At 41.8% G+C, this 9184-nt stretch overlaps 1 protein-coding gene and 1 pseudogene across 1 annotated transcript in view; one reads left to right on the forward strand and one right to left on the reverse strand.

Moving 5' to 3' along the window:
* LOC110329233 overlaps nt 1-7132 on the forward strand; it is a 148326-nt pseudogene extending 141194 nt beyond the window's left edge.
* Nucleotides 1-9184, reverse strand: part of Fbxl7 (F-box and leucine rich repeat protein 7) — a 350419-nt gene that overhangs the window by 229719 nt on the left and 111516 nt on the right. The gene's annotated exons all lie outside the window — the stretch shown is intronic.

Here is a 9184-nt window from a genome sequence, read left to right on the forward strand (position 1 = left end):
GAACTTTCGGGATCGCATTTGAAATGTAAATAAAGAAAATATCAAAAAAAGAAAATATGCAAGTATTTTATCATTTCAAATAAAACATATGGAAAGCTGTCTCTTAAAAAAAAAAATCATTTACAGATGTCTCCAAGATAGACCTCAACCTTAGCTAAGCACGAACATCAACCCTTTTTCTGAGAATCAATTCTGCTAATAAAATGTTATCTTCATTTCTTCATAGCTTTCAGAGCTATAGTTTTTATGATAATATTTTACAATGTCACTTAGCAGGGCCATTTCTACTGAAGTCAAAAATAAGAACACACTCATTGATTCCATTGACACTTATCAAATACTTAAAGTTGTCAGATTCTCTGGTAGCTTCTAGGCTGGGTCTACAAATCTGAATAAGCCTTACTTCTTTCACTGAAAAAAAAATCAACAAACCACAGAAAGAATGTAAAGAAGGCAATTATAATCTTCCTTGAAACTTAGCAGTGGACGTCTGCTTTATGCAGTGCCCTGTTGCTGTCACAACCAAGGATGGTCATATCTGGACATCTCTGGACACTGAACTGAGAGATCACACCCACGTAGAAATCACAAATTTAATGGATCAACAGCACAGGTTTGTGTCCAATGAAACCACTTGGTATAAGAATATAAGTGCCACAAAGATTTTGTAATATCAAGCATTATAAACTGATAAAATAAGTATGTACTGATACCTTGTGAAATATATATTTTCAGCTATAATGCTGTTAGAAATATGCTCACAGCTGTAAGTACCCTGTACTTGGTTCTTGGCTTATAGTGCAAATATATTTCTCTACTATAAGAACCCAAATACCTCTGGACATGACTGTGTCTTAGATAGGAGGAAGAGGGAGAAGAGTGGTGATTGGAGGAGGAGGAATGAGGAGGAAAGAAGAAGAAGGGAAGGAGGGGAAGGAGGGGGAAGAGAAAGGTTGAGGAGAGAGAGTAGTAGGGAGGAGAAGGAGGAGGAGAATGAGGATGGAAGAGTTCAAGGAGATGTGAGTGCAGGCCTAGAATATAAGGGCAGTCTTACAACAGGAAAAAACAATGACAGAAGAGAAAAGCTAAAGCTTTCCCACTGCAGTTCTAAAAAAGCATTATAATGAGAACAGTAGCTAATAATTGGAATGACATTAGTTCAAAATTATTCAATGGAAAAAAAGTCAATATAAGCTGAATAGTCTCTATGTAAATCTCACAAAGTGACATAAGCGATCGGAGACACTGCCATACACAAGAAAGGATTAGCCTACTGGAAGCATTAACTGTCTGTAAAAGGAGCTTGTACTGAAATGCTGGCAGAGGTGTTGTATAGAACAGCTCTGGCTTTACCTGGGAACTTCAGTGATGACCAAGAAGAGCAAGCAGCCTCGAAACGTGCTCCTTTCTGATTGCTACAGGAAATCCACTCCACCAGTGGTTCTGTGAATTTAATAGGCTTGACTAAAGATTTTCAGAGATATAGGAAATCATCTCTAGCAACCACTATCGTGATAACGTTGAGGGGAAAAAATTCCTTGGCTCCATCACTGTATCTTCTTCTAGACTATCTACTTCTCTCCCTGACTCAATAACTCTGCCATTTATAGTACAAAAATCCCTCTGTGTAGAGAAATGTAGATTGCTTCAGCCCAGTTGTAAGAAGTCACAGACTTAACACAGTAACTGAAAACAGCAAATGTCCCTCAGTGCGCCAGAAAAATCCATCTGGGGAGGCCACATAAGGTATACACAGCAGAACAATCTTGGTTGCGTTTCTAACCATTTATCATCCAGTTGTCTACTTACCAGAGCCTGCAGTCCTTACAAATGATTCTTCAGTAACTGTCAAACTCCAAATGACCCCCTAACTATGCATCAGTGACTCCCTCTATGCATTGCACACTTTAAGTCTGTAAGTGTCTTGGATATAAAAGAACACCTTTTACAACTGAAGTGCTTTTTAATTGCTTACTTGATTGTCTGACAGCGTGGGTTGTTAGAAACTTCCCAAGGAAGTGAGTATATCCCGGGGAAGCTATCTCCAGGCACAGGAAGTAAACAGGCATGTTAATCTGATTCTTAAGGTCACAGTGTGCACAGCTGTAAAGGTCACGTATTTTCAAAAGCCAATTCTTTGTACTGAGATAATGACGCACTCCCCACCAACCCTCTCTGCGTCGCCTCTTTTCTGGAGAAGTTGACTCTGTAGTGTTGAAACATACAGACAGATGGAAAGGTCAGAGGAGACTAAAGCAGTGCTCCTGTTATCCGTCCCTCCATTCACCAGTGATGGGAATTCCACTGAGAACCTGTGCAAAGAGCAGGTAGCAGTCATGCGCCCACTGGATCTTGTCAGGAGAAGACAGTTCTATCCTGAAGTTTTCTGTCTTCCAACTTGATGGACCCGGTTGGATTTCTCTAAATTATAAACACCCTGATACAGCTTGCAACATCTGCCATTCAATATTGCACCTTCTACCAACCAGCATAATCCAAGTCCCAGTATCCTAGGAAGTCTCCCCTCTCCTTTCCCGCGTAGCTCGTACTGAGACCACCTGATGAGACACACTCATGCTCTACTGCAGTTACCGCCTAACTCTTCCATCTGTGCCTCCCAGCTTCTGCTCTTGCCGTAAGATTAGATTCCTTCGAGAGAGAAATGAACTGACCTGACGTATCAAAACAGATAGTTCTTTAAGACTTAGGGAAAAGGAGGGAATTCTGGGATGCTACCAGGCACATGTTCTGTCTAAATGAGTAAGTCAAATCCAAAATGATTTTTAAAGATCCTTCAGGGAGAATGAGATACATTTTAGGGAAGATTGCCAACTGTGTTACAACCATGTGGGAAACTATGGCTACCATCTACTTCTGCCAGCACAAGTGTCAATCAAAGGTATTTAAATTTACATCACACTCTTTAATAAATTCCCATTTAATTAAGCAGAAAATACTAAGACTTCTTAAGAATGAGCAAAGCCTTCATTACAAACATGTTTAATTGTATTTAAATGAATCCAAATGTTTATGTCAGAAACACACTGCTTATTAAGTGTCCTCTTTTACAGTAAAGGATAAACTAAGAAGAAATAAACATAAGATTATTTTAGAAGTGGTGTTAGCATATCAAAGATTAAAAATATTCCCTCTTGGAAGACTACATAGATATATGATTCTGAGTGATGATAGATGCCTCTCTTAAATATTACTTTAAAATGAAAAGAAGGGGAGGAGTGAGAGGGGGCTAATTTTCTTAGAGATTGGCTGTACAATAGCCATTACAGATCATCCATTTTTGAAGATAATTCCTTGATGAAATTAATTATTTCTAAGCTTACATACCAATTTTGTAGATCACAAATTGATAAGTTTCACACAACTTAGACTAATCCTTAAATGCAAATTGGACATCTTGTCTTTATTAAATTGAACACACTGACTCTATTACAAACTCAAATCCCCAGAGGTAAATGGTGAAGTGTTTCAGCTCTACTTAAAGTTATAATTAGGCAGCAGCAGCTAAAGCGATCAGAGCGACTCTGTCATGTGGCAACGAACTGCTAATTAAATTAGCAAAACACATTAGGTCTCATCAGCTAAAGCTTTGCAAAGATTTCCTATGCAGCCCTGACACTTTCAGTGATAGTTAAGTTGAAATTTTAATTTTAAAGGAAAAACAAATCTATGAAAGAATCAGCCATCACCTTATTTTACATCTAATGGAATTTCCAGAGACTGAATCCAGATTTCAGACTCTCCAAAGCTCACTCCCTCCCACCCCCAGCCTTCATTCTTGAACTGATGTCATATTTGAACTATTGATCCTTTAAGGACATTAACTGCCATTATCTTCCACTGGATCTCTATGGTTTTTGTCATCTTTCTATATTGCATAATTGGTGTTACAGACTTCTGCTCTAATTTCTCTTGTTTTATAGGCTGAGTTATATTCAATTCTGAACAGTCTCTAAATTTGTACTCTTGAAAAACTGAGAAAATTTCCAGGTAGAAAATGAGTACCTCTGGAAGATGGCTTGGAGAACAGGAGCACTTGGTGTGTAAACATCAGTACCTGAGCCTGAAGCCCTGGGTAAAACGTTGGGCATAGTGGTGTTTGCCTGTAACCCTAGAAATAGGGAAAGTGGACTTGTGGCTTGTCGGAGCTCACTAGCCACCAGCCTAGCCCAGTCGGCAACCTTCTGATTCAGAGAGACATCACATCACCCTGTCTTAGGGTAATAAGGCAGTGAGGAATAGAGAATACACTGTCTTTCTCTGACCACCACCTGTGAACACACGGTGGGTATATATATCAAACTATCAATATAGTTGACAATTGTATATCATAGATAACTGCAGTATCAATTCCCAATATTAAAACTGTCTGGCACAATTTGTTAAGGGTATAATAGTGTGAGAAGCTCTGGTACAATCTGGTCAAGACGTAGTAATTGTCACTTGTAAACTTACTCTCAATAGGTTAGTACTGAAATAACTTGGAATATCAAATCTTATCTTCCAGACATATGGCTCATGAAAGGGTTGCTGTGTATAATATTTGGCTATGAAACAAATTATGAGTTGATATTAGATAAGATAACTTCTCACATATAAGTTTGAATTACATTTTGATAAGACTGTATAAATTATTGTCATAAATTCTCACAAATTTTCCTGTGAGAGAAGTTAAGTGGAGACTGTAAGAAAAAATGATCTGTAGGGAAGGTACTCCAAGGACAATATGCAAATTATGAAAGGGTCACAGTGATATTAGTTGCTATACAGAATTATCACAAGTTAAAAACTGAGTAAAAAGAAAATTTCACCAATTACAAAACAAACACCAATAGTGAATCTTAGACTTTGGGGCTCAGCCCATTTTTATCACTCACAGTTTCTATTATTTCAAGCTACACTGCCTTTTGAGGTCCCCTGCTCATCTTTCCTAATAGCATCAGTGATGTTTGGCAAGACAAGTATGATGACAGAGCCAGTTTAAATGCAGTCAGTCATGCTCATGAAAGCACTGGTGGACACCTGAGCGGGGCCCTCAGCAAAGATACTGTTTGTTACACGAAGCTGGGACAGTGGGCCAGCTGGTAAAGTGTTCCCACCCAAGTCTAACGAACTGAGCTCAGACGCCCAATACCGATGGAAAAACTGGGTGCAGAGTTACATCCGTAACCTCATAGACGTTGAAGGGGTGACCAAGACACAACACCTAAAGCTTGCTAGCCGGCCCGCCTTCCCTAATCAGTGAGCGCCAGGCTCAGTAAGAGAGCCTGTGCCAAAATATATCCTGCAAAGCAACTAAGGAAGACATGCAGCATTGACTTCTGACCTCCACACACATATATTTACATACATGTACACCTACATGCAGGTACACATGTCTAGCACATACACACAAACACACAATTCACCTAATAGTAACCAGAGCCTTGAGGGCAAGAGACACCACCTTGAGTTAAAAGCACAATCTTTCCCTTCCTCGGTGAATCACATTAACTTGGTTTAAGAAGACATCCTACAAGAAGCAGACAGAACCCAACTAGGTTGGTTAAGGTCCTCCATCATGAAGTCACCTTGTGGGTTAATATACTACATTGTGAAGTCATTAGTTATGCTAAGGTCCTCTGGCCTTCTAGATAAGACTCTAGTAGGAAACAGGGTCCACCTGGGTCCAACAACCTGTCTTCAACACTTCTATACAGCTTCCCTTGGTCTTGCAGCAAGCTCATAGTAGATATAGAAACAGAAGGGGAGGGAAAAAAATTAAACACTTCCACCTGTAGAAAACAATAGCTTCTTTGACTGTTTTTTACCATTACAGAGAGGTTTTTGGTTTTTTTTTTTAAAATGTTTTTAGTTCTGTTGTTTTTTCCCCCTAGTTTTTTCAACCCAACAATGCAGCATCCAAGTCCTGTTTGGCAAATTATTAGAGGTACATAACCTCAAAGAAAAATCATTTCATTCCCATTGTCCCAGGTATTTCTTTGTAAATACCCATTTCCAGTCTTGCAAGACAGCAGGTGAAAAAGCTGAGAAGCCTGAAAAAAAGGAGAAGCAACCTGCAGCCAAGAAGGCTGGTAGTGCCTCAGCTGGTACCTCAGCTAGTGCCTCAGCTGGCACCTCAGCTGGTGCCTCAGCTGGTACCTCAACTGGTACCTCAGCTGGTACCTCAACTGGTGCTTCAGCTGGCACCTCTGCTGGTAACTCAGTCAGCTAGTGCCACAGCTGGCACCTCAGCTGGCGCCTCAGCTGGCGCCTTAGCTAGTGCCTCAGCTGGCACCTCAGCTGCTGCCTCAGCTGCTGCCACAGCTGGTACCTCAGCTGGTACCTCACCTGGTTCCTCAGCTGGCACCTCACCTGGTGCCACAGCTGGTACTACAGCTGGTGTGGCCAGACAGGGAGGTCTAAGTGCGAGGGCAAAACCCTGTTGTGGCGAGAGGAGCTGGTAGGTACTCCTGATCTGCTAAGCACGCCAGAAAGGCCTTGTGCAAAAGAAAATACTCAGCTACAAAGTGAAAAGAAGAAAAAGAAGCCAAGTGCTGCTCCTGTCACAAAACCATCGCTCAGCAACAAGAATGGTGGTGACCAGTGTAGTTCCACTTTGCAAAAGGCCTAGGTAATATCCTACTGGAGACAAACCAAGGAAGGCACTGAGTCATGGGGAGATGGGCATCAGCCTGCACACGAATAAGCTCTATGCCAGCACCATCCCCAGTACCATCTGACCACTCTCACCGGGCGCCACCCCAGTGAGAGAAACCTGTCACCAGGACAGGTTTTCATGAAGCATCTGGGCAGTGGCTGCTACTTGTCACTGAACCTCTTGACCACAACTGAGCTCCTCTGTGTAGACCACACCTGAAATTTGTCATTGCCACCTCTTCAAAAGTCACTACTGACAAGGTTAAAATTCCCAAAGACCTGACTGAAACTTACTTCAAGAAGAAGCATTTATGCATGCATGCCCAGGCCCCAGGAGGCAGACGTCTCCCCAATTGAGAGATCCCACTAACAGGGCATGGCCAATCAGGATGTCATGCACATGCAGATATTGCTAAAGATCAAAGCTGTTCCTCAGCTCCATGGCTTTCTGTGAGCTCAGTTCTCTGACTGGTAATCTAAATTGCTAACAACCAAATCAAAGAGCTTCCTGTGTTATGGAAGAAGGGAGAAAGGAAGAAAGAAGGGAAGGAGGGAGGGAAGAAAAGAAGGAAGGAAGGAAGGAAGGAAGGAAGGAAGGAAGGAAGGAAGGAAGGAAGGAAACAAACACACACACAAACTGGCCATCCCTTATAATTTCAAACTCCTAGAACTGTGCAGGTATCTAGCCTGATAAGCATCATTTACAAAGCAACCATCTCACTGGAGCAATTTCCGAGAGGGACAGCTGACCTGGCTGTGTTTAAAGAACAGCTAGCTGAACTAATAACTTCATTTTACTCCAGAGGAAGATAAAGGCTGGTGTGTTTAGATGTCACCTTTAAAGTCATATCCTTAAGCCATGGGCTCTATGAAAATCAAAGTTCAGCTTGCTTCCTGGGAGACATCACAACCCAGCCCAGTTCATTGATCCCGCTCAAGGCTGGTTGGTATGTGCCCCCATTCAATCTCCATAGTAGATGTGATTTACACTGTTTGTGGTCAGAGGACATAATTTTTAGGATGGGATACTTGAATGGATGATGGGTGGGAATGACTTCAATGACTAGAGGAATACAAGCAACATGACTGGGAGAAATTATGTTGTGACTTGCAGGACTGGCATACGGATCATGCTGGGAAACTAGAAAATGCCCAGCTTTCTATACTTGGACCTAACCCTCCTAGAGTGTCAGGAAACCAGGAGCTTAAAGTATCACAAGGGTTATATGGGCTATAAAGAAAGCCTGCACCAGTTGTCAGGGAGAACTCCATGTCTCCAGCATATACGTTAGATACACACAATGTTTGCAAGTGAACATTCCTTGGGGGACTAAAATACCATTCGCAGCTAAGTGTTATAATGTACACTGTAATACTAGCACTTGGGAAGCCAAGACTGAGAGACTGGAAATTCAAGGTCAGCCTAATCTACATAGAGAACCTCTATATCAGATATTAAGAAGTACTTTTTTTTTCTCATGGGTTTAAGAAATGTTAGAAACATATTTCATGAAACCATGAAACACATCCCCAAATGAGCCTCCATGAAGCAGGCACGGAACATTGCCTAGGAACATAAGACCACACACAGGCCAGGTCACAGCCCCAGAGCTGGTCTTGCTACGTCCTGCTCCCCTTCTGAACCTCAGAGGCACCAATTTCAAGGTGGTTTACACACGAGTTTGCAGAAGTGTCAGCTTAATCTACAGCCTTCACCACTGTCCACTTAAAAAGCAAGGACAACCTTGCTGTGTCTACTGACAGTTAAGCCATCACTAGCAGCCTCCTCCCAAGTTAAAGCAGATATGAATGCCCTTCTCTTCACTGTACGAGATGTCCTCAATTTACAGCACTGCACATTTTATAGTGGAATCCATGTTCTCTAATGGGGGGCATAGCCTGTACCCCTAGCTACATGACAGTGGTCAGACTCCATCCAGTTCACACTAATATATTCACACAATACCACAAACAACAACAAAACACAGGGGATACAGTACCTTCCTTTTTCTCCCCATCCCACCTAGAGATAACCCAGAACTCCTGCATGGGGTTTGCAACCCCATTGCAATGGTTCTCAAGAGCTCAGAGAACTAAGTAATATACTTTGTTTGTTCATTTTCTAGGTTATTATTGCCTAGTTGTTCATCAGTCTAGGCCTTTAAACCGAAAGTCAGACTGTGCTCCTAGAAGGCCATGCTGATGAAGTCAGAGGTGAAAGACATCAGGAAAGGGTCAACAAACTGAAGATAATCACTGGAAAGAGCCAACTCTGCTTTTACCAGGTTTCTTATCACTGTTAAACACTGCGGATGGAGAGATGGCTCAATGAAAATTACACTCTGCTCTTCCGGGTTTAGTACCCAGCACCCAAATCTGCTAGCTCACGATTGCTCTATCACCAGCTCCATGGAATCCAATGACCTTTGGCCTCCAAAGGCAACTGCACATGCATGTGATTTTGTATATACACTCACACACACACACACACACACACACACACACACATACACACACACACACACAC

This window comes from Mus pahari, chromosome 11 (genome assembly GCF_900095145.1).
Source record: "Mus pahari chromosome 11, PAHARI_EIJ_v1.1, whole genome shotgun sequence".
In the NCBI taxonomy this organism is placed as follows: Eukaryota; Metazoa; Chordata; class Mammalia; order Rodentia; family Muridae; genus Mus; species Mus pahari.